This window comes from Macaca nemestrina, chromosome 4, assembly GCF_043159975.1.
Source record: "Macaca nemestrina isolate mMacNem1 chromosome 4, mMacNem.hap1, whole genome shotgun sequence".
NCBI lineage: Eukaryota > Metazoa > Chordata > Mammalia > Primates > Cercopithecidae > Macaca > Macaca nemestrina.
The window spans coordinates 183,451,708-183,477,486 of NC_092128.1; the positions used below are offsets into that span (position 1 = coordinate 183,451,708).

At 40.0% G+C, this 25,779-nt stretch overlaps 1 protein-coding gene and 1 non-coding gene across 5 annotated transcripts in view; one reads left to right on the forward strand and one right to left on the reverse strand.

Annotated features, from left to right (window-relative positions):
• Positions 1-25,779, reverse strand: part of LOC105472931 (DS cell adhesion molecule) — an 818,273-nt gene that overhangs the window by 457,630 nt on the left and 334,864 nt on the right. The window lies entirely within an intron of this gene.
• LOC112425077 (small nucleolar RNA SNORA51) lies at positions 18,779-18,914 on the forward strand. Its single transcript, XR_003016076.1, has one exon. It is a non-coding gene; the product is annotated as a small nucleolar RNA SNORA51 (small nucleolar RNA).

Here is a 25,779-nt window from a genome sequence, read left to right on the forward strand (position 1 = left end):
TTTTCTCTTGCTCTTTTCCAAACCATATCTAAGACAGCGGGGTTAAAGAAGCAGAAATGCAATTAAATTTAGCAAATATTTTTTGAGAACTTTTTAGATGCATAGAAGGAGGTGAAGATCTGAGCACTCTTCTTTTTTTTTTTTTTTTTTGGAGACAGAGTCTCACTCTGTCACCCAGGATGGAGTGCAGTGATGCAATACCGGCTCACTGCAACCCCCGCCTCCCAGATTAAGTGATTCTCCTGCCTCAGCCTCCTGAGTAGATGGGACTACAGGCACCCACCATCCTGCCCAGCTAATTTTTGTATTTTTAGTCGAGTCGGGGTTTCACCATGTTGGCTAGGATGGTCTCGACCTCCTGACCTTGCGATCCACCCGCCTCGGCCTCCCAAAGTGCTGGGATTACAGGCGTGAGCCACCGCGCCCGCCTGAGCACCCTTCCTTAGGAAGAACACTCCAGCAGCACTGGGAGGGAGGAGGAGAAAGGGGAGATTGCAGGAAGAAAGTCTCAGGACAACACATGATTTGCTTGTTTTTGCCTTTTTCCTAAATATTTATGAAATACTTTCTAAATATTTTGTTAAGTTTTCTGAAGAAAGGCCTTTTAATACATATTTTATAAATACAGGATTTATGTCTTGTTTTATGAGGAACATGGACATTCTAGTAATAAATTGCTCATTTCTGCAGTCTATGTCTTTGTCTTTCAACTAATTAAGACTCCTGTTTCTATTAATTTTTCTAGAAACCTTCCAGGAATAAATATCTGTTTTAAAAGACAGGTTAAGTGACTGGCAAGACCTCACTATTGAATGACACAGCAAAATGTCAACTTAACCATTTTCTTTCCAAATCTTACTTTTCTTTTTCTAATTCACACCTTCATGGATGTAGATTGTACTCTTGACCTTAGAAATCTACATCATATTCTCCAGTATATTAGAGCTCTAGAAGGGAAGAGATGGCACCTTCAAGCTCAATCATTGGAGGAGAATCTAATAAAGGGGTAATTTACAAAGCCAGTGCAGTACCCAGGGGCTAACAGCAGCTCAAAACTGTGATCTTCCCTAGGCATAGAGGGTTAGTGGGCAGGAGTGATTTCAGAGCAACCTGAATGGGAAGGAGCAGGTGAAACAAAATCAACTCTCTAACAATACTGCTTTTCTCCCCTGTAGTCTCCTGCTGATGCCTCCCATTGTGAAACCCAATCGGAAGTCCATGACTAGGGAGCCCATGGAGCGGCCAGCCTCCTGGGGCTCAGAGCAGGTTGAAGACAGGGGAAGAGTGGGCTTGGAGAGGCACATGGTAGGTATGCAGCACAAGGCTTCTCTTCTTAAAGAGAGCAAGCTCAAAGATAATTTCATTTGCAGAGATACTCCACACAATATCTATTACTGCAAATATTACTTCATACAGCCTAAAGGTAGAATTAGTAGTCTCTTCTCAGTAGGGTTACCACATTTAGCTAATACAGGACACCACTTAAATCTAAATTTTAGTTACATATGCACTATGTAACTAAATTTTTAGTATAAGTATGCCCCACACAATATTTGGGATATGCTCACACTAAATATTATGTTTTATCAGGAATTCAAATTGAACTGGGCATCCTGTATTTTATGTGACCACCCCACCTCTTTGTATATTAAAATATATATTGTTCAAATACATATTTGAAGTATTGTTATTACTTCTGTCCCAAAGACCAAAGAAAATGAGCTTCTACCCAGGTGTGTTATATTTAGTATTATTTCTGTGAGTTTCATATTTGTGCTCCCCTTTTCAATCTATCTCTTGAGTCCTCCATTTTTAAAAATCATGCTCCCTATTTTTATTCATTGTGAATAATGAATAAAGACTGTCTCCACAGAGAATGTACTGATTTCACTGAGGTCATCCACGAGCTGCCTCTTTTCTCATGAGAATACATTTTTAAAGGCATTAATCTTAGTACTCATTTATTTTTTGTTTTGAGACAGAGTTTTGCTCTTGTTGCCCAGGCTGGAGTGCAGTGGCGCGATCTCGGCTCACAGCAACCTCCACCTCCCGGGTACAAGCGATTCTCCTGTCTCAGCCTCCCGAGCAGCTGAGATTACAGGCATGCACCACCACGCCCAGCTAATTTTCGTATTTTTAGTAGAGACAGAGTTTCACCATGTTGGTCAGGCTGGTCCCAAACTCCCGACCTCAGGTGATCCGCCCGCCTCAGCCTCCCAAAGTGCTGGGATTACAGGTGTGAGCCACCGTGCCCGGCCTAAGCTTAACATTCTGTTGCAAGGCTGTGAAGTTTTCTTATGTGCCTTTTGTGTATAAATGGGAAGAACGAATTTTTCAAATGAATCTTGATTTATGAATCTTCAGCATATTTCTAAGGCTAAGAAACATATGAATCTGTAGAAACCAATACAAGTACAAATAAGACGGTGGCTCCATCGCTTCAAAGGATTCTAGGGGGTTACTGAAGGAAAGGTAATTTCTTGGATGGATTAGCGTGGAGCATTTAAAATGCTGGCACCCTTCCTCACCTGGTCCAGAGTGGGGCTGCTGAGAGGGAAGCAGCTGTCCGCATGGCCAGGGCTGGACGGAGCAGAAAGGAGCTGGGAGGATGTAAGGGTGCAGAGATGCTGTCCGCTTCTCCCTGCTGTTTACTTTCTTGCAGCTCCTCAATTGATTCCTATTCCACTCAAAAGAAAGCCCAGAATCCTTACAGGACTTTTCATGGCCTGGCCTCTCAGATCCCTTCTCCTCCCCTTCTTATCTGCTTTCAGAAATTCCAGCACCCCTGACCTTCTCACTGGTCCTGAATTTCCCAGCCATGACAGAGTTTGTGCACTAACTCTTCCTTCTGTTTCCCCATTTTCACCAGCCTCAGCCACTCACTTCCCTGTAACCTATGGGCTCTCTATGTCTAGCACCACCCTCGTCATCCTTCGATGTTTAACCTACTTTATTTTTCTTCTGGGCATTGATAACTGCTTCCTGAATACAGTTATTTGTCTTTCTTCCTTGCTATAGAATATAAGTTTCATGAGAACAGCAATTTTTGTCTTTTTGGTTTTTGCCTGTTGTTGTATAGCTAGTGCCTATAGTACAGTCCCCAGCACAGGATAGATACCTCCAAAATAGATGTCAAGTATTCATTCTCCTGTGATATCACACTATGGATTTATTCTACAGATACATGTGGTGTATTCACCAGACAGTTTTGCAAATGGCTAGTACTTGAGGTTCACTTCCATCTTATTGAGAAAACTAGACCTTTCATTTCTTTTCTTTTATTTAAAAAAATAGCTAAAATCTAATTGTGTTGAAGTTGTGTGCTGTCACCATCAAAGTCTAGTATCTTGCCATGTTGATGGGCAGCCAGTCCATCCCATCTTTTTGCTCATTTGATTTCACCCCTAATATATATTACCACTTTGGAGTTTTACAGATGGTCTTGCCGGTTCTCCAACAATTCAAACTCACTGCATTTTTCGAAGATGATTGATTAGTCTTTGCTCCCTACATTGAAAAGGGTATTTGACATCTGTTGACCCTTTTATCTACATGCCACTATACTCCTTCAGTCTTGTCATATCATTTCTACTCTTATTTTTTATAAAAATGTTTGCATTAATTGAAGCCTTGAGAATCTTGTTCTCAATATGTCACCCTCTTAGTTTATGTGCATCATAAACCAAACTGGGCTGGGTGTGGTGGCTCATGTCTATAATGCTAGAACTTTCGAGAGGCCAAGGCAGGAGGATCACATGAGCCCAGGAGTTCGAAACCAGCCTGGGCAACATAGTGAAACCCTGGCTCTACAAAAAATAGAAAAATTAGCAAGCCATGGTGGTGTGTGCCTGTAGTCCCAGCTACTCAGGAAGCTGAGGTGGGAAGATCACTTGAGCCTTGGAGGCTTAAGCCTGGGAGGTGGAAGTTGCAGTAAGCTATGAATATGCCACTGTACTCCAGTCTGGGCTGCAAAGCAAGACTTTGTAACACACACACACACACACACTCCAAACTGGCCCCAAGCACAAGGCAGATCAGTCCTATCAGTAGCTCAATCAACGCCTTTTAGATTTACTTAGAAATGTACCAAATATTCATCCCTAATGCCCCTACAGCATTTTATAATTTATAAGAAATATTTGCTATATGTTATTTAGTCTTCACAGTAGACCTATGACAGATCGTTTTTCCAATTTTCCAGATAAGGAAACTTGTCAGGTTGATAGGGGTTTAGGCAAAGCTGAGGGCACTACCAAACTCCAGGGGCAGCTATTCCCTCCCTTGCTATTTGGAGGCTGTGCATGATGTCCCTGGTTTTAAGTGACTTGGTCATGAATTACTTCAGTGGGAAGGCAGTGGTGTAGGACCCAGAATCTAAGTCATTTTTCTTGACTGTCACCGGTTGTTTTACACAAGATGAAAGGATCCCTTAAACAAACTTTCCAAGATCAAGGTATCCTGCTCGGGACCTGCCCCACTGACCCAGGTACCCCTTATGACATTCTATTTTCCATACCGTCCAGCAAAACTGGTTCCATGAGTATTTTAATGTTATGCTAACTCATTCCAGAAATTTTCTGGGGGACTTGTGCACACAGACACAGTGTGGGCTTTGTGATATAACCTATCTACGAGACGCCCTAGGATCGTGCAGTGTTAGGGCTGGCAGGAACCACACGGCTGTCAAGGACCAAATGGGTTCCAAGTATATGGGGTATGGGGTGATATCTCAGAGACTAGGAATTCATTGGGTAAGTACAGTTCATGTTACAGACATGTCAAGATGATATAACAATCGGCCATTTAAAACATTATTTCATATTAAACTAAACACATATAATGTGGCAAAGGATAAAATATCCACATGACTTTTCAAGACAACCCAAGTTTAACAGACAGTTTAAGCTGGCAATGGGCTGCTTTGGGCAAATCCCAAACCCTCTGGGGTTTTATGTTACGCTCTCCTTAGGCACAGGTAGATTGAAAGATTTAAGAAAAACTCAAACTCATCAATTGGCAGGTGAATAAAGCTTAGGGCCCAGACAAGATAAATGACTCATAAAGTTGTTAGAATTATTTGGAGAACTAGGCAGCCATGTCTCACATGCTTTCTATAAGATAATATGCCCAGTGTCTGAATTGGATAAGTGCCTGGGGGTGAACTGGCTGGAGCATGTGAAAAGGTGGTATTAGTGACTAGGAATGCCATAACAAGACACTGCAAACTGAGTGGTTTGAACAACATTTCTGGGGGCTAGGATTCTGAGACCAAGGTACCTGCAGGGCCTTGCTTTCTTTGAAGATGCTGGGGAAAGATGTGACCCAGACTTCCCTCCCAGCTTCAGGTAGTTTTTGACTTGCGGCAGCATAACTCCAGTCTTCACAGAGTGTTGCCAGTATGTGTGCATCTGTGTCTATGTCCACATTTCCCCTCTTTATAAGGGAACAAGTCATATTGGATTAAGGGCTCACCCTTCTACAGTATGACCTAATCATAACTAATTATATCAGCAACAACCCTATTTCCAAATAAGGTCACTTTCAGAGACATGGGAGGGGGGTTAGGACTTCACATACATAAACTTTGAGTGGGACAACATTTAACCCATAACAAAGGTCAACTCTATATTGACCTAAATTCAATGACCCAGGGGGTTCTGAGCATTGATAACATATTTCAAAGACCAAGATGAGCCTGTTTGGTGCCTTTTAAAGTTCAAAATTAGCAACTTACTATAACTTCAAAATTTACTGCAACCACATAGTCTAAGACTTTAACTTGATATCTGTGCAAAAATTTTTAAGAGTATACTTTTTGAAAATTTGCCAGTCCTTGGTTAAAATAAACAGGAACAAAAGCAATGGAGGTTTGATCTAACTGCCCCTAACAGAGGAGAGATCCATTTGCTAGTGCTGCATTATCAAAGAAGACCTTTTAGAGATTCCTAAATATTAATTAAGTGATAAGCAAAACATAGAAAAATCTCAGTCTTTGTTGAGTTAACTCATTTCTTATTTTAGGGCTCAGGAGTTAGATTTACTTTCATCATACGTTCCTACGTTAGGGTTGAAGGGGTTTGTTACAACTGAATACTTAGGACCTGGTCTGTAGAAGGCATTTAGAGACTGTGCTCCTTGTCTGGCTTTAGTGATATTTCATTTTCTGCTCATGTCCATGCATGCAGATGACACCTGGCACCCCTCCATGGCCTACAGCAACCATCTTCCAGCAGTAGAGTAATGAGGTATGTCTGTGAATTACTTCTTTTGAATTGTTTGTGGACCTTTTCTTATTTTATTGAAAACAGAAGTTTATAATGAGCAGACTGTTGAAAATGCTGCTTCATCTTCTAAGCACTATTAGCACATCTTCCCTCACAGTAAGCATGCCACCAAGAAATCAGTTGTAATTTCAAAGGAATAACTTATACCAATCAAACGCAAACATTTCTGTGATTCTGAGAAAAAAAAGGACTTTGAAAAATTATCTCTCAAAATAAATTTTGTCACACTGGAGTATTTAAATGAACAAAGATTTAACAAGGACTCATTATTCGGAGTAAAACTGATTCTCAGCAAAATGGCCATATTCATAGACTCTCAAATTCTACCTAAATTGACAGAATTATGGAATGCTACAGTGCATGGACTAGACAACAACAATCAGACTGCATGTGCTGCAGAGGAATAGATTGAGAGTGGGAGAAGTCCTACATTTTGTCCAAGTCTATATAGAGATTAAGGCCCATGCTGAGGGAAAGCCAGACTTCCTGAGAACTAGGTTGGGAAAGTAAGACCATGAAAGATCAAAAACATGAGGTCAGGAGATCAAGACCACCCTGGCTAACATGGTGAAATCCCATCTGTACTAAAAATACAAAAATTAGCTGGGCATGGCAGCAGGCGCCTGTAGTTCCAGCTACTCAGGAGGCTGAGGCAGGAGAATTGCTTGAACCTGGGAGGCAGAGCTTGCAGTGAGCTGAGATCGCGCCACTGCACTCCAGCCTGGGCAACAGAGCAAGACTCTGTCTCTCTCTCTATATATGTTTTTATGACATACATTTGCTTTTATATTAACTTGTGTTAAAAAAAATGTATACTAGGGACTATGTATGTATTTCTCTTCCTTTTAGCTATGTATGGTGGCTTAGTTTAAACTGAAAACACTAGGATATGACAAAACAGAAAAAAAAGACTTATTAATATTAGCAACTGCTATTTGTATTTAGAGAGCTGAGATGTAAAACTGCCTGTCTTGACCTTACTTTAGTCTTCAGTGTGTTTCCTAAAGGAGGATTTTGCTTGGAAAATGAGGTACTGTACACCAAGGTAGTGGGAATCAATTGTTTGTTTGTTTATTTCTGTTGCCCACGCTAGAGTGCAGTGGCGCGATCTCGGTTCACTGCAAGCTCCGCCTCCTGGGTTCACGCCATTCTCCTGCTTCAGCCTCCCGAGAAGCTGGGATTACAAGTGCCCACCACCACGCCTAGCTAGTTTTTTTTGTATTTTTTTTTTTTTAGTAGAGATGGGGTTTCACTTGTTAGCCAGGCTGGTCTCGATCTGCTGACCTTGTGATCCACCCACCTCAGCCTCCCAAAGTGCTGGGATTACAGACGTGAGCCACAGTGCCTGGCCGGCTAATGGATCATCAATCTTCTTTCCAGTTGCAGTGATTTTCTGATTTTGCTTTTGAATTGTATATATCTTGAAGAACTTAGAAAGTTTCTCATTCTTTCATATATCTAAGCCAGGGACTCTTAATCTGGGGCCTGTGTACTCTCTATGCATAAAATTCAGGAAGCTCCATGAAGCTGGGTGTAGGAAAAAATCCTTTCACTAACCTCTAACTGAAAATTAAAATTTAAAATTATTAATATAGACAACAAACCATAGTAGTATTATTACTGTGACTTCATCATCAATAAAAATTACTAATATTTGCAAAATCACATTTCAGATATAGCTCTCTATACATTTTTATTGACACTAATAGCTTCTTAAAATTTGCTATAGACACAAATCTAGCATGTAATTTAATACATTAATCAAGAAGAACATTTCATACATCATGGATTTTATCTAATTTAATAACTATATTAGTTTATTATTGCTGCAGTAACAAATCACCGCAAACATGATGACATAAAAGAATACAAATGTATTGTCTACAGTTCTGTAGGCCATAAATCCAAAATGGTTCATGCTGGGCTAAAAGCAAGGGGTTTGGCAGCCTGTCTTCTTTCTAAAGACTCAAGGGGAGAATCTATTTCCTTATTTTTTCCAACTTCTAGAGTCTGCCCACATCCCTTAGTTCATGGTCTCCTTCCATCTTCAAAGCCAGCAATGGCCCCTTGAGCTTCCCATTGCATCACTCTGACACGGATCCTCCTGTCTCTTCCTTCTACTTTTAAGGACATTGGGTTCACCCAGATAATCCACAATAATTTTCTTATGTCAAAGACAGCTGGGTAGCAAACTTAATTCTATCTCCACCTTTAACTTCCCCTTGCCATGAACACAACATATTCACAAGTCTGGCAACTAAAACAAGGGCATTTTTGGGGAGTCATAATTCTGCCTAACATATATATTAATAATAATTTGCTAAATTATTTCCTTTATAATATTATGTATATTTTTTTTTATTTAACAAAACTATCCTGAGGTGAGTTCCATGGGCTCCATGAGTTTGCCAGAGAGCTCTACGGCACACAGCCGGTTAAGAACCTCTCATTTGCGACAGTGATGCTGACAGCTAGAACCATAGCATTCTTCTAAGGAAACATCTGCCACAAAGTCACTTGCACATATTCTCTTTAATTCCTACTTCCCAATAATGTTACACAATAAAAAGATCTATTATGCTACTTTTACAGAAGAAGAAACCAGGTTTTGGTGAGTGATTTGCCAAAGGCCACACTGCTGATGGGCTGCAGGGCTAAATTCAAAGAGCACTCCACCAACCTTGGAGCTGAGACTCCCATTCTTCAAGTCTGCGGGCATTGCCCAGTATTCACTCACTGCCTGATATGCTTCGACCAAGAGGAAATTAGTACTGGATGAGTATCAGCCTACACTGTTTATTTCCCCTCTTATGGATGCATCTGACCAGACTAGAAACCCTATCTTTGAAAAATGAACTCTAGCCACCTCTGTCCCCAGTTTTCCTGCATTATCAGAGAAAATCTTATTAACATGCACTTATAACAAGACTAGCACACGTCTCTCCCACCAACTGTTGCAGCTAGAATGAGCAAGTTAGCAGGTGCCAGTGCTATCAACAGGCTGTCGGATGCCAACTTCACGCTGTAGATCCGCTGATTTTTGGTGGGTTACCTACCACAGGTAGCTACAAGAACTCTCAAACAAAAGTACACTGAAGATCTGGAACACAAATCTTTAAGTCATCGACATTAGTCTCTTTAATTGTAGGGCTTACTCAGGGTCCTATTTTCTCTGAATTTCTCAAGCCACAAAGACTAAGATCTAGCTCTGATGTTCACGTATTTGTTTGATTTGGTTTTGGTTTTAGTTGTAGCTGGATAGTATCTTCACTGTGCAACTTGGAACCGTATTTGACCTGGTAAAATTCAGGTCTGAATTGGCATTGATTTACTGCCATTGTGAATGGATGGTCATGGGTTATCATTGTAGTTGACCATTGCTGCTAGTTCACTAACTAGTGGAACATCTCTTCCAGGCTTTCAAAGGAAAGATGATATTGGATATTTCAAAAGAGCACCAGAACTCCCCAAACAGTGGCTCATAAACATTTCTGGTTGAACAAACCCATGGGACAAAATATCTCACCGTGACTCACTGTTCTATCTGGCCAGCTCTAGAAATGAACAGTCTGAGGCTTAGAACAGTGAGGGAAAGGAAAGAGAAGACAAGAGGAAAGAGGAAGAGAGGATAAAAGAGTGAGGAAAGAGCAGGGCGAGGAGAGAGGAGAAAGAGGATTTGTTTTTCACTCAATAACACCAAGTCTGTACCAGGGATGTTGGCCGACTCCTCAGCCAGGAGGGCATCAAGAATCAGGTCCTAGCAATGGTGATGGTCACAGGGCACAGAGCTGTCCCCGCCTTCCCTGTTCTCCACTCCTTCTTTAAGTCTGGGCACTTCCTCCTGCCTCAGCCCTCCCTCAGGAGAACAGTGCACCTCTCACTGAGAATAGAATTCTTGATGTGGAATACTGTGGTTACTGGGCATTACATTAAGACATATAGGATAAAACGAGCTTTAAACTGTCAGCATGGCATGATACTAATTTTAGAAAGCAAAATAAAAAAAGAACAACAACAAAAGAACTACACACGCGATGCGAAAGACTCAAATAACTGATGACATGAGATGTTAACAGCTGTTTAAGCCCCAAGCTGTGCAACTTCTGGGGCTGCCATCCATGCTGTGTTCCAATGGAACCTGGACTCCCCCCTTGAACTGTTCAATACAGAGGCCCTGATTACGTATCTCTGGGGGTGAAACTGTAAGTGGATTTTATTTTTTTCTCTTAGTAACTATTTGTAGTTTTAAAACTATCCCGTGGAAACATGCATTATTTTATTATCAGAAAAAAATCTTATTATTTGTATTTATTCCCTTATTTGTATAGTATATGAATAAGATACAGTAAAAGTTGACTATCAGACCAGCTCTCATGTCTGCCTCTGAGGCTGGAAATTAAGGACTGTTTATACGGTTCTCTGGTGCTATGTTACTCAGAAGATTCAAAGGAAGACTGAGGCCCCCACCAGGTGGAAGGTAAGAGCCTATCAATGACTTGGTTTTGTGATACTGTGTCCCATGTCCTCATTGCCCATTTCACAGGTAACAGGAAATAATGGGAAAGTCTTGCAGCAACTTTGAGAAGAATGAGTTAGAAAAACCAGTGGAAGTGGATCTAGCCTACCATCCCTCACACAGTACAGAGACCCAAACCATGACAGGCAGCTGGGTTCAAAACCTGCCAGAAATTCAGCACAGTTTGAAATGACTTTTTTTTTTCTTTTTTGCAATTTTACAAGAGAAAACAGGATAGAGCTATTTCCATGTAGCTGAGTATTCTCTTACATGCTAAAATATTTCTTCCAGTTATTTTTAGCCAGTTTATTTGCTATTTGATAAGAATAGGAAAGTCTAGCGAAAGTCTATGATTTATTCATAGCATTCTGAGAAAAAAAGAGTCTGGTAAATTCTAAGAAGTCTATTAGTCAGAGCTTTCTCATTCCCTTTACAACAGCTGGTGGCTTGCTTAAACTGCCTTATGGAATTTCAGAGAATACCTCTAAAAGGTAAATACTATAATGAATGTTCTACACTTGATAAACATTTGGAGTGCCTTAATTTTCCCACCTGTTTACAGGGACTCTTACTAAGAGAACAGGCTGTTGCTAAGGTCTGGGGTGGCTGTCAGAAACTTCTAGCTTCAAATATGCCAATTAAATTGCTCTTTGGGGAAGCTCGGCTCATCACGTGAAATCACTCAGGGAGTTGCTCTATGATCATGATATGCAGTGCTTCTCATTTAAAATCCCACTATGCTCCCCATATCCACTCCCTCTACGTGTGGTGATAACATTCTTGACTTTTAACACTTCAACAACAACTCTATTAATCAAGGTGTGTATCTATAGGAGATGAGCAAAGTAGCTGTATCTGACTCATTTTCATTCAAGAAGATGTTCAAAGTGATGCAAAGAACCACACACGCACAAAACAAGATATAAAGACACTGCTGCAAAGTGAACCATGGATAGAATACTCTTGAACTGACTTGAGCTTTTTTCCCCCAGATTCTTAAAGATTTACTGAAGGAGATTTGTTACTAATGTACTTCATGCTTGCATTTCAAAAATATGTAATGCATTTTATAAGCTGCTCTGTTAATCTCAAAGACGAATAAGCATCGGCAAGGCTTAGCTACCAACTGATCTCAAGCTCATGCGCGAGGGGACAGTAACGACGCTCATCCCACCTGACTTTGAGATAAGCAAGAAAGAATGAATATTCTAGCAAATAAAATCTTCAATTTGAAAAGGTTAGATACCATTTCTCAGAACTTGCTACTGCCTGGGACGTCCATGATAAACATGAAAAATACCAATGGGAGTCCCAGACTCACTTCATGGAGGAAAAATAAAACAAGCCAAGGTTGTTTTTACCACTTATTTGCTCCTCCTTGCTTCATTGGAAAAATCAAGTGGCTCAAACAAAATCGGCTTCATTCAGCTATAAAGTGCTTAAATGGTGTTTGATAACCAATGACAGCAGATTCAGGAGAGTTAGCAGCCCTTTCACGTTTCCAACACCATACTGTCGAGTTTGTATATATGGCCAAAGAAAATGTGGATCTGTGATGAGGACTATGTGTCAAGATTATTTAAAGCAAAGAGCCAGTAACAGTGGGTAAGCTATAGTAAGAAAATCCAGGAATCACTAGGTATATCCAGGAAAAAACTGCTACGTGGGAAACATCAGATTGGTGGTTATAAAGGGAAAAAGATATATTTTCTTATTCTCTTACTAAAATATCAACTTTAACCATAATACAAAAAATATTGGCCTAGTGGTAATCAAAAAAGGGAAAAAATTATTTGCCCTATATTACTAAAACATTAATCACAAATACAAAGCATATTATTAGAGAAGTTACACTTTGATTGGAAAATAGACTTTCTATGTTAAAATAACAGCCACAACTTGGCTGGGCACGGTGACTCATGCCTGTAATACCAGCACTTTGGGAGGCTGAGGTGGGCGGATCATGAGGTCAGGAGTTCAACACCAGCCTGACCAACATGGTGAAACCTTGTCTCTACTAAAAATACAAAAATTAGCCAGGCATAGTGGTGCACGCCTGTAATCCCAGCTGAGGCAGGAGAATTCCTTGAACCCTGGAGGGGGAGGTTGCAGTGAGCCGAGATCACGTCACTGCATTCTGGCCTAGTGGCAGAGCTAGACTATGTCTCAAATGACGATGATGATAATAATAATAATAATAATAATAATAAATAAATAACAGCCACAACCATTCAATACCAGTAGCAGATTTCAGAAAATAGTCCTATGCATCATTAAAGCATATAGCTCTTCTATTTGTCTTATGGGTAAAAAATACAGCATTTACATTTTCACATACACGCTGCTGTATTTCTATAGCAGGCAAATCATGTACTCTAACGTCTGTCTTACATTCGTGAATATAACTTACATTTACAGCTGGATGTGGTGACTCACATCTGTAATCTCAGCTCTTTGGGAGGCTGAGGTGGGTGGATCACTCGAGCTCATTAGTTTGGGACCACCCTGGGGAACACAGTGAAACTCCTTCTCTACAAAAAATACAAAAGTTAGATGGGCATGGTGTTGTGCAACTGTAGTCCCAGCTACTCGGGAGGCTGAGGCCGGAGGATCTCTTGAGCCTGGAAGGTGGAGATTGCAGTGATCATGCCACTGCACTACAGCCTGGGTGACAGAGCCCAGCAAGACTCTGTCTCAAAAAAAAAAATGTATAAATAAAAATAAATTGCATTCACAGGAGACTGCTGGAGCTGCCCTGTGGACAGACCATCACAGAGCAGCTTTCTCTGTACCCCCTTGCCCCTCCATTCCTGCATACAGGCCCTTTTCCTGAACTGCTCTCCAAGAGCACCAATCCCTGGAGTTTTGCAACCAAAAGCCACCAGTATTTGCTAAATGCACCTGTGGGAAAATGGGTAGAGTTGAGTCACTTTTGTTTTGCTAAGTGGAACCACCCTACTTGGAGAGAGTATGTTTAATTTGGTTGTAGAGGAGAGAATGGAGTGTGGACACAGCGTGGGTCCCAGCAGATTCCATTCTAGGAATTTCATCACTGATTTATTTAATTTCTGACTCACACTGTCAGGCAGGGAAGAAAACATGAACTGTAAGTATTTACCATTCTGAGTCACTTCTATTTGCAAAAGCAAATAACCATTGCTTTTGTAACTTTTACAAAAGAAATAAATCAATAGTGAAATTACTAAAATGGAATATGCTGACAGCCACGCTGCATCCACACTTTAAATGGGAATTAATATGCTATTTATAAATCAAAAACAGAAGGGAAAGATCTAAAAAGTCCATTTTTGGATTATTAGAATAACTCTATTATGTATTTCAAATGCAAATTGGTAACAGTAAAAGATCCCAAGCATAGGTTAATTTAAATCAAATTAAAAATGCTAACTAGTTTGGCATTTAAACATGGAGATAAACAACATTTTAAAATTAGTATTGTTGTTGTTATCATTATTACTATTATTTAAAGACAGAGTCTTGCCCTGTCGACCAGACTGGAATGCAGTGGTGCAGTCATAGCTCACAGTAGCCTCAAACTCCTGGGCTCAAGGGAACCACCTGCCTAAGCCTCTTCAGTCACTCAGACCACAGGTGCAAACCACCACAGCTGGCTAATTTATTTTTAAATTTTTATTTATTTATTTATTTTACTTTTTTATAAAGACAAGGTCTTTTTCTATTGCCCAGGCTGGTCTCAAACTTCTGGTCTCAAGTAATCCTCTTGCCTCAGCCTCCCAAAGTTCTAGGATTACAGGCATAAGCCGTTGTGTCCAGCCAGAAAAACAATATTTTGACAAAAGGAATGATGGCTAAATACTACATTTCTAAGGTAAATTTTTGGTTATTAAAAATTTTTTGGCCGGGGACGGTGGCTCAAGCCTGTAATCCCAGCACTTTGGGAGGCCAAGACGGGCGGATCACAAGGTCAGGAGATCGAGACCATCCTGGCTAACACGGTGAAACTCCGTCTCTACTAAAAAATACAAAAAACTAGCCAGGAGAGGTGGCGGGCGTCTGTAGTTCCAGCTACTCGGGAGGCCGAGGCAGGAGAACGGCGTAGACCCGGGAGGTGGAGCTTGCAGTGAGCTGAGATCCGGCCACTGCACTCCAGCCTGGGCGATAGAGCGAGACTCCGTCTCGGAAAAAAAAAAATTTAAATTTGGTAAAATGACCTGAATGTGGGTAAGCTCCCTAATACCTAAAACACAGTTATTGTTGTTTCCTCTGTGTACAAAATTGCAACTTGTCCTCATTGAAGAGTGGTTTTTTCCTCTAAAATCCTTCATATTTTTGGAAGTTGATGTCAGTCCGTGAGTGTCACTTGTTACATACGCAAGGGAAGAACTTTCATCAGGCCCTCAGTTGCCAAAAGCACAGTCATTTGCAGCCATAAATTCCAAGAAAATAAAACAGAAAGTAGAATTCTAAAGGAGTTCAGGCCGTGAACCCTAATGCCCAAGATGTCACACCTCTCTACTCTTTCCTACTTGTCTATTGATTAGCAAAGGGTCTTTTTCCAAGACCCTTTTCTTTCACACTGGAGAAATAACTGCTAGATCCTTGCCAAGTATCCAAAGGAGATTTCATTTTCTATTTTTCACTGGGAGGAGGTGAGGGAATGACATCTCCCCTTTGTTCCTCTGACTCAGAGCCTGGGGCCTGAGCCTGGTTTCCCAAAAGGCCTGTGTGCGTTCACCCCAACGGTAAATGCCAATATGCAGTGGGTTCAGAATGATGAGGAAAACCAGACACAGACATGAACCCAGTGAATAAGCAGCATTTCACACACAGTGACCACTACTTAGTAAAATTTCTATCAAAGAGCTCATATGTAATCACACTGAAAAACAGAAACGAGGCCCGAGCACAATGCCTTCGTACTCTGTGAAGTTATAAAAATTTTATACATGCATTCTGAAGCCAAACAAAACTAGAACAGAAAGCAAACTTTATTAGAAATGCTTTGATTTTTCTCTAAAAGAATCTAGGCTGGGTGAGGTGGCTCACACCTGTAACCCCAGCACTGTGGGAGGCCGAAGTGGGCGGATCATGAGGTCAAGAGATCGAGATCATCCTGGCTAACACGGTGAAACCCCGTTTCTACTAAATATACAAAAAATTAGCCAGGCATGGTGGCATGCACCTGTAGTCCCAGCTACTCAGGAGGCTGAGGCAGGAGAATAGCTTGAACCCAGGAGGCAGAGGTTGCAGTCAGCTGAGATTGGCCCACTGCACTCCAGCCTGATGACAGAGCGAGACTCCGTCTCAAACAAACAAAAAAAAAAGAATCTAAAACTGCCCCCCTGCACTCTAAAATAACAAAGAAAGCACTATGAAATCACTAATGAGTATAGCCAGGTTCAATATAGAAATAAACGCTATATAGGCTATGCTTCTAAAAAAAAAGACTACGAAATTGAAGGGAGAATTTATTAATTCAACAGAGATAGTATTTTTATGAGGAATATTCTAGTGGCATTTTATACATGACTGGTTGTTACACTGTAATAAGTCCTCCTTTTAGGAATTAATATATATCAATTTTTAAATAATAAGTTGCTCAAAATGTTAGTATTGTTGACCAAAACTAAGACTGTCGAGGCCTGATAACGGTTTGATAAACATTTGTTGGAAATCAAACGTGACGATTGACAAAGGTTTATTGGAAACTAAATGTGAGGACTGACTCAGGAAGTCAACAAAAGTTGGGTATGTTCCAGAGGTGGAAGGCCTTTATAAGAAAGTTTAGAAGGAAGGGAACTCCTCACACCAGAGCTGTCGTTTTTCACTGGCGGGTAAGTTACAGAGGTTACAATCATTGGCTACAGACTTCAACATACAGGTTAAAGGGTCTGTATGCAAGACCATCAGCCAGACTTCCTGATTCTGAAACAAATCAGGATCCTTTTCAGTGTAAGTTACATAGTAAACAGTATGTCAACAATCTGAGGAACTCCTGATAAGACCCCACCCAGGGACCGGATGTTGCCATGGATCACAAGACCTCTGCCAGATGGGTTAATTTGGAAGCCTGCCAAATCTGACCCATAGGTTATCAGTATTGTGCTTATTCATGTATTCTAATAAAAGCAAGAAATTTATGTTTGAGAAAATCATGTCATGTTTCTTTTATAGTTTAAAAATGCTACAAAATTCCTGACCTTTAAAAAATGTATCAGACTTGTTTTTGCACTGTTCCCATAGGTGTTAATAATAAAGGTTGGATTTATTTGGGAGAATAATAAAATTATATTCATTCGTGTCATTCTCTTCATGGTATAAAGCTTTATAGTTCATAAAGCGCTTTCACATTTTCTGACTCACTTTTGAGAAAAGAGGAAAGCAGAACAGATATATAATCTTTATTTTATGGATAAAGAAATAGGAATTTTCCCACAGCCCTCAAGTTAAAAGGGCTGATAAAAAGTGACATTAAAAATACATTCACATATAGATAAAATTTTAAATACAAGAAATTCAGCTTAATGTAAGTTATTACATTAATTTCTTGATTAGAGTATCAATGTCACAGCTCTTATTGAAAAATAAATGTCATAAATTTAGCGTATGTTACTTAGTAACAAAAATATTCAAAATGAATGTGATTGTGGTTAACTTTACCATTTCTCCAAAGAAAAGGCTTCCTCAACTAAAAACATGGAAAAGATGAAACTAGAATCACTAATGTTATTTTCAGTTCTAATATTCCATGAGTCTACAAACTTTATAATTCTTTATAAAGTTACAATCCTGCACTTCCAGTAAAACAGTCTCTTTGCACCTCTGCCTATACATAAGTCACTCTTTCACCAACCTACAAAACGTATTCTATTTGAGGTCTTGCTTTTGGCAGAAACACCTGCATGCAAAAAGCTTTCTCCAATGAGAAAGGCAAGGGAGATGGGTTGCACTGTTTTGCAAGAAGAGACTGTGTGTGTTCGCAGGAGGAAATTAACATAGCAGTGATCTTTCCCTCCCAATTATACAATTCAGTGATCACACACAAAGAAGAAACTCCCTTGTTCGTTATGTCCTGAGTGAACCTTGTTCTTTCTTACAAAACTGAGTCTATTTTCTTTCATATCTGTTATTCCACAAACACTGACTTCACACCGACTCTGGGAAATCACCCCACTGCACACTGGGGATACAACAGCAAGCAGAGAGGTAGGTTTACTCTCCTACTAAATCTCATCTCTATTACTTCACGTCATGGGAAATTATGGGTATCTTGTGATGTTCCGGACTCTCAAACGTCAGAGACCTGTGAATGAAGGAGTGAAACCTGGTGATCCTCAAAGCCTGTAGGAGAAGTGGGAGAGGAGAGAGTGGGAGGCTGTCTTCACATTGATGGCATTGTTCTGTCTCCATCTATTGCCGAGGGCCAGTAGAGGTCAGAATATTCTTAGCAGATTATTGACTTCTGACTATTTGATTAATCAATGATAGAAATTGTTGTCCATTTGTCGATTTGTACCTTTGCTCAGTGAAGTTATCACAGTCAATTTATACTACCGTATAGTCAGATGCCATAGAAGTAATAGTGCGCTAACCTCCCTTGTTCACACCTGGGCAAGGCCTCTCCTGAGACCCATTAACAGCACAACTGCGTCCCTAGTGGCCACTCCCAGAACTGCAGGGAAGGGAAGGGACCATAGAAAATTCTCAGCTTCAATGCTTGCCCATTTCCTCCACTATTTTTTTATTTTTGTTTTTGTTTTTATTTTTTTGAGACAGAGTTTCGCTCTTGTTGCCCAGGCGGCAGTGCAATGGTGCAATCTCGGCTCACCGCAACCTCTGCCTCCCAGGTTCAAGCAATTCTCCTACCTCAGCCTCCCGATTAGTGGGTATTACAGGCATGTGCCACCATGCCCTGCTAATTTTTTGTATTTTTAGTAGAGACGGTGTTTCTCCATGTTGGTCAGGCTGGTCTTGAACTCCCGACATTGGGTGATACTCCCGCCTTGGCATCCCGAAGTGCTGGGATTCTTACACTGACTGCATAGAAAGAGGAGAGAAAGTAACCTACCTATCCCATACATACTTCAGCCCAGGTCCTGTGCCTGATCTGTAATGTGAATGAAGAGTCATGGATAAAGGAAAAGAAAAAAAGAAAGGAAGAACTATCTTGGGAACAACAAAATTTAAGAACACAACTATGCATATATGTCTTAGTCTGTTTGGTGCTGCTATAAGGGAATACATGAGGATGGGTAATTTACAAAGAAAAGATTGATTTGGCTTATGGTTCTGCAGGTTGTACAAGAAGCACGGCACCAACATCTGCTTCTGATGAGGGCCTCAGGGAGTTTCAAATCATGGTGGAAGGTGAAGAGGGAGCAGGTAGGTCACCCGACCAGAGAAGGAGCAAGGGTGATGGTGGGAAGTGTCAGTCTCTCTAAAACAGCCAGCTCTTGCATAAACTAATAGAAAAAGAACTCACTCATTATCACAGGGATGCCACCAAGCTATACATGAGGCATCTGTCCCTATGACCTAAACACCTTCCACTATGCCCCATCTTCAACATCAGGGGCCAAATTTCAATATGAGATTTGGAGGGACAAATATCCAAACTATGTCAACATGGATGTTGAATGAATGGACAGAATAAAAGAAAAATAGCATATTAGACATAGAATTTAAAAATAAAAAACTTTATGTAACAACAACAACAACAAAACATAAGTGAAGTCAAAAATAGTCAAAATATCCTCTAGGCACCAGATCACAGATTGGAAAAGAAAATGGAAAGGCACTTCATTAATTTTCAAGGCTTTGCACTCAAAACTGCTAGGTAAGCAATGCAGTGAGAGATTGCACACAGAATTCATAAGAAACCTCCAAGGCCATTTGTGTGATCAGGACAGACACCTGGGCATGAACTTGGAGGCACACATTTTTCTTCAAAAAATGTGCCAAAATGAAAGCAACCTCCCAAAATAATTTTAGAGTAACAGTGGCAAGTGCAAAGAAAACTGGACAAGTATGGTGAACCCTACTCCTTATTCCCAAAGAGATATAGGACAGCTGTTGCAGAGCCCTGCATGCTCACTTTACAATTCCTGGATCGTTTTTCCACCCTGTTTTCACTGAGCCAGGGAGCCATGCAATGCTTCATCATCCCAGGGAAAATGAACAAGGCTGTCTTATTAATTGGGCTACATCACCCTTTTTCCTCTTAAAACAGAGCTCACTGTTAGAAACTCACACTGGATTAGCGAGAAAATGCTCCAGGCTTCAACTTAACACATCAGAAAATCGGAGCTTATCTCCTAATTTAAAATAAACCGTGTATTTTTGGTTCTTTGTTTTCCTTTTTGACAATGCATAAAATGGATAGAGATTGCAATGAACAGCAGACAGACAATTCAGGTTGCACCAATGCATATTCCAATGTTCTGTGGCAACATCTAATGGTGTAAATAAGATGAAAAAACTAACAATCCTTTATGAAAGATTTTGTTTTCTTTATGGGGCATGATAATGGCATGCACAAATGGACCCTGCAGAACAATTTGCTTTCATTCCTTAGTTTTGCTCTTATGCTAGTAAATGTGGGATTAATGTATAATGTCTGTGAAACATTCATAATTATTAAACCATCAACAGAGCTTATCAAATCCCACATATTCCTCTCCAGTGAGCTTTTTAAAGGGAACAACTTTGATTTCGAGTATAAAGACGTGGAGTGGGTCAGCTGATCATTCTGTCCCCAAACTGCGGCAAGGGTGTTGTCTTGGAAGGAAAAGGAAAAGCCAAACTAATGCAGCCTATAGCTTTTGATGAAAGGACATTTTTCAAATTTTCGGAAGCAAAGTTAAGAAAAGATTACTTAGAAATTGGCACTGCTTAAGAATATTGGTATATCTGTAAAGGCAACTTCTTATTTCAGAATATTAGTAGGGTAATTCCTACTATAATCTGAAAACTAAAGAAGTATATATTTACAAGTGTTGTCGTAGATTTTTAAAAAGTCTTGGAATTCATTTAAGAAAAAATTAAAATAAATTTTGCACACTGTTCCTTTTTCTTGAAAAAGAGTTTTTGCCTAAAGCTATAGACTGCATTAACTTATTGTTTTGAAAAAAATATATACAAATGAAGGAACAGTTACAAGAATAGTACAATAAACTGTAGCATACCTTCCTCTTCCACTCACCACTTGATAACAAGTTGCCTCATTTTCTCCATTGCTTTCCCTTTTTCTCATTCTAATGAAAACAATTATTGTTGCTGCTGAACAATTGGAGAGTAAGTTGCATACATGATGTATCTTTCTCCCCAAAGGTTTCAACATTATCCTCTGAGAACAAGGAGGGTCTTTTATACAACCACGGAACGGTGATCAATTTCAGAAAAAAAATTAAAATGTAACTGTGATGGTCTTTGATTTGAAAGACTTAGAGGAGTATTGTAAACCTCCAATTGAAGGTAAAAATACTTTTAAAAATTACAATCTTTTCTGACTCCTCACTCACAACAAAGTAAAAGCTTCACAAGGGCAAATATTCGACTTCATTCCCGGGTGCGCAAGCCCTCCCAGGAGAGCTTCACACTCAGTACACTCATAGGCAATGTTAACTGATTTCAAAAATTATTCCTCAGACAATATTTAATTATTATTAAGTATCTCATATGTCTAGTATAGTATATTAAATCATTCTTGACTATGTTTAACATCAAGAAGGTTGCTATGACCCATATTTTTGGGAACATGATATACTTTTTAAAGGATACTACAAAACTTTCTTTTTCTTCATAGATAACCCTCAAAGACTCACCTAACTCTTGACTTCTTTTGAAATATGTTCTGCATGTGTGCTGCTGATTTGGATTTTAACATCTAGTGGTAGCATCTAATAAGGTGGTTCACATTTCAGGTTGATTAAAGGATCATTTAATAATTTTATTTTTTATCTCCCCCACCACACACACACACACACACACACACACACACAGATCTTTCAAAAGAAAACCAAGTACTCGCTCCAAACTGACCTCTATTAAAATTAATTTTTTAATAACTGCTTGGTTTTATCACTACTTCCCCAAATGCTAATTAATTCTAACTCTAAACTATGTAATTATAATACTTCTGATGAAATACAAATTATCTGGTGCCCCGGGGTGAACAAGTTAGAATGTATTTCATGTTCCATTCAACAGAGGAAAGGGATATTTCTCAGACCATGGGAACAACGTAGCAGCCTCACTGGCTCCCCTCCCCCAAACACTGGCAGTTCCTGTTTCTTCCTCTTTAGCAGGAAGACGGGAACAGAGTTGACAGTTGGCATCCAGTCAGTTTAATGCCTCTCTCCATGGGGCTGTGAGGAACGGTGGCATGCCAAGTTATTTTTGGCCAGGCACGGCAACACACAGAGCCTTCAGGAGCCTTCATTTAGGCAGTGGCGGCCAATGTACCTGCAGAATGTGAATTGACGTTGCCATGGAGATAGAACAACTCTTCCCGGTTCTGTCAAAATCCATCTCTATCTGCAACTAGGCAGAGGTCAGCAAGGAAAGAAACACAAGTGCCAGGGAGAACATTCGAGAAGGGAAGGACTCTGCAGTGCCCCAGTGTGGGAGAAATTTGATGGGCTTTTTCTGCTAGCGTTCATATACACCATTGTGTTTCAAATCCAGATCTGTTTATTCATTAGACAGTAGCAAATCCGGATACTTTGCACACGCACATGCACCATATACATATACACACACACACCTTATATATTTATATAATATATATTCACCGTACTCTTTGTGTAAATATACATATATACACACACATACATATATACCATATATTAACATATGTATATATACCTAATATACTCTGTGTATGTGTATATATGTATTAAATATATGCACGCACATATATACCCCCACACACCTTACGTATATATACACTGTATACATTTACATATAAATACTACTGTACCTATTCACTTTGTATACTCTCTGCATATACATATATATGCACCCCACACACACTTTGTGTGTATATATATGTTTATGTATTCAAATACTTATATATAAATGCAAATGTACATATTCACCTTATATAGTCTCTGTATATACATATATCTACACATACACATATACCAACATACACACATCTATACACACACACACAAACAACACACACATACACACATTTTCTTCTGGAACCCAAAGCCAGCCTTTGCAGGCTGCCATATAACATTGTTAGGGTCTCATTTTTAGCAAGTTTTTGCACAAGGTTGACTCAGATAATCTCTAAGCCGTCCTTTTCTGATATGTCTATGACGCCATTTAACATTCTGCTTTCAGTCTTAATGTGCCTTAGCCTGTTCTACCTGGAACTTCAACAAAACCATGAAAACAGGACAGTGCATGCCATAAGAACACATAAATAAGAGCTGTGAAAAAAACCAAAGTGCTTCCTCTCTGATCCCCTCTTTGGGATGCAGTTCGAGGCGCTGCTGTGGGCACTGAGACCTGCCTAGGCTTAACTCCCGAGGTGGCAGGAGGAAGTGACAGTGCTGTGTCTCTGGCAGACTCTCATTACTGGAAATGTGTTGTTGCTGCCTGTTCCTGAGTTCAGCCTGGGTCCAGCCCAGTGCTCTTTTTTAATCACCTGTTTGGTCCTGCACATGGCTCTGAGTGTGAGCTTCAGCCCGAGTGCCAGCCTCTGGGTCCTATGCTTTCCTGGACTCGGCGGACTCTTGCTTCACAGAGATCTGGGTGCTTCATGCAGAGGGCAGGCACACCTTGGGTCCAGGGACACAGGGGACCAAGGAGGGCACATAGAACCTCCGTGATGGGTATTAGTGAACCTCAATGCTGAGTATTCTTAAACAGAGTGAATAGCCGATATTCCAATTCAATAGGAATCTGTGTCTGCATTCCAATGGACCCTTGAGTTCTGACCATTTGCAAGACTCTGAAGGCCTGAGATGTGTCCTGTCTTGCTGGGTGAGGCACAAGCCCAGTCCTCTGCTGACATGTGGCAGCCAGTCTGTCAAAGAGCCTCGCAGACCATCTGCACATATTTTCAATGCAGTTTGCCCTTATATACATATATTCACCACCAAATACCTTAAAATTGTACTTCATTGAATTATACGAAGAATATTCATCCATCATGATAAAACTGTGCATGGTTTAACAGTGGGATATGTTCTGATAAGTACATCATTAGGCAATTTCATTATCATGCAAATATCATAGAATGTGCTTATGCAAACCTAGATGGCATAACCTACTACATGCCTAGGCTTTATTGTGTAGTCTGTTGCTCCTAAGCTACTAGCCCGTATAGCATGTTACTGCATAAATATTGTAGGCAATGGGAACACAATGTTAAGTACTTCATTTCTAAACATACCCAAGCATAAAAGTGTTACAATAAAATGCAGTATTATAATCTTATGGGACTATTGTCATACATGTAGTCCGATGTTGACTGAAATGTCATTATGTGGTACATACCTGTATTTATGAATCTGGTAATTCAAGAAAATGTCCAGATAGCCCTTTATTTTACTCTTCCTAGGTGTGTATAAATATATGATGATGAGTGTTATGTGTGAGCTTGGCTAGGCTGCAGCAATACCTACTTATTTCATCAAACACCAATCTGGGTATTGCTGTGAAGGTATATTGTAGATATGCTTAACATCTACAATCCAGTCAGTTGAGAACCTTATGGAAAAAAAAAAATCTTAGTGCTATGGTCTGAATGACTGTATCTGCCCAAAATTTGTGTATTGAAATTCTTACCTGCAAGGTGATGGTATTAGGAGGTGGGGATTTGAGAGCCCTCATGAGTGGTTTTGTGCCCTCTTAAAAGACACCTGAGAGAGACCCCTCGCCCCTTTGGCCATCTGAGGATAAAGCAGGAAGGCGCTGTCTATGAACCAGTGAGTGGGTCCTCCTCATCAGATACTGGATGTGCTGGTGCCTTGTTCTTGGATTTCTCAGCCTCCAGTACTGTGAGGAAGAAATTTCTATTGTTTACAAGCCACCCAGTTTATGGTATTTTGCTGTGACAGCCCAAATAGACTACGATACCCAGAGGAGAAATTCTGACTCAAGACTGTAACATAAAAATAGAAATCCTTCTTGAGCTTCCAGCCTCTTGCTCTGCCCTATAGATTACAGACATGCCAACCCTACAATTGTGTGGGCCAATTCCTTAAAGTATCTCTCTCTCTGTCTCTCTGTGTTTGTGTGTGTGTGTGTGTGTGTGTACATACACATATAAAATACCCTGTTGATTATTGGTTCTAGGTAACCTGAATCACTAGGGTAGTTTAAATCAAATCATAAAATACATGACCTTCCTTCATACATCATTCTAGACTCCAAACTTTGTTGCCCCTGACTCCTAATATAAGCATATATTTATATTATTTCAGATCTTGCATCTATCAGAAGGCATTTAACGACTCTAAATGAGTATGTTTCCTTAATGACATTATTCATTTGCCCTAAATTATATGTGAAGTAGATTAGCTTGCAATTGTGGAATAAATTTCTCCTGGAATAAATTCTAGGAGCCATAAAACTACAAACTTCCAGTTGAATTTTGGCAGTATACTTACTTGCTCCCATTCTAAAGGCACACAGGTCAGTAGTTATACCTTACTTTAAATACTATCTTTCTGCAAGAGAAAATAATTCTCTGCAATAAGTATAGCAAGTCAATTAAGAGGAGCAGGATTCAATGCAATGCTATTATCTTCCAGAAAATATGCTTTTCACGAAAGTATTTCAAAATCAAAGATTGCTGTCAACAATTTAAATGCATTAAATATTTTTATATTTGATAGGTTCTTGAGGAGGAAATAAAACACAAACACTAATGTGAGAATGGATGAAAATATATGTAGTGTGTGGCCGGGCACAGCAGCTCACACCTGTAATCCTAGGACTTTGGGAAGCCAAGGCGGGCGGATCATGGGGTCAGGAGTT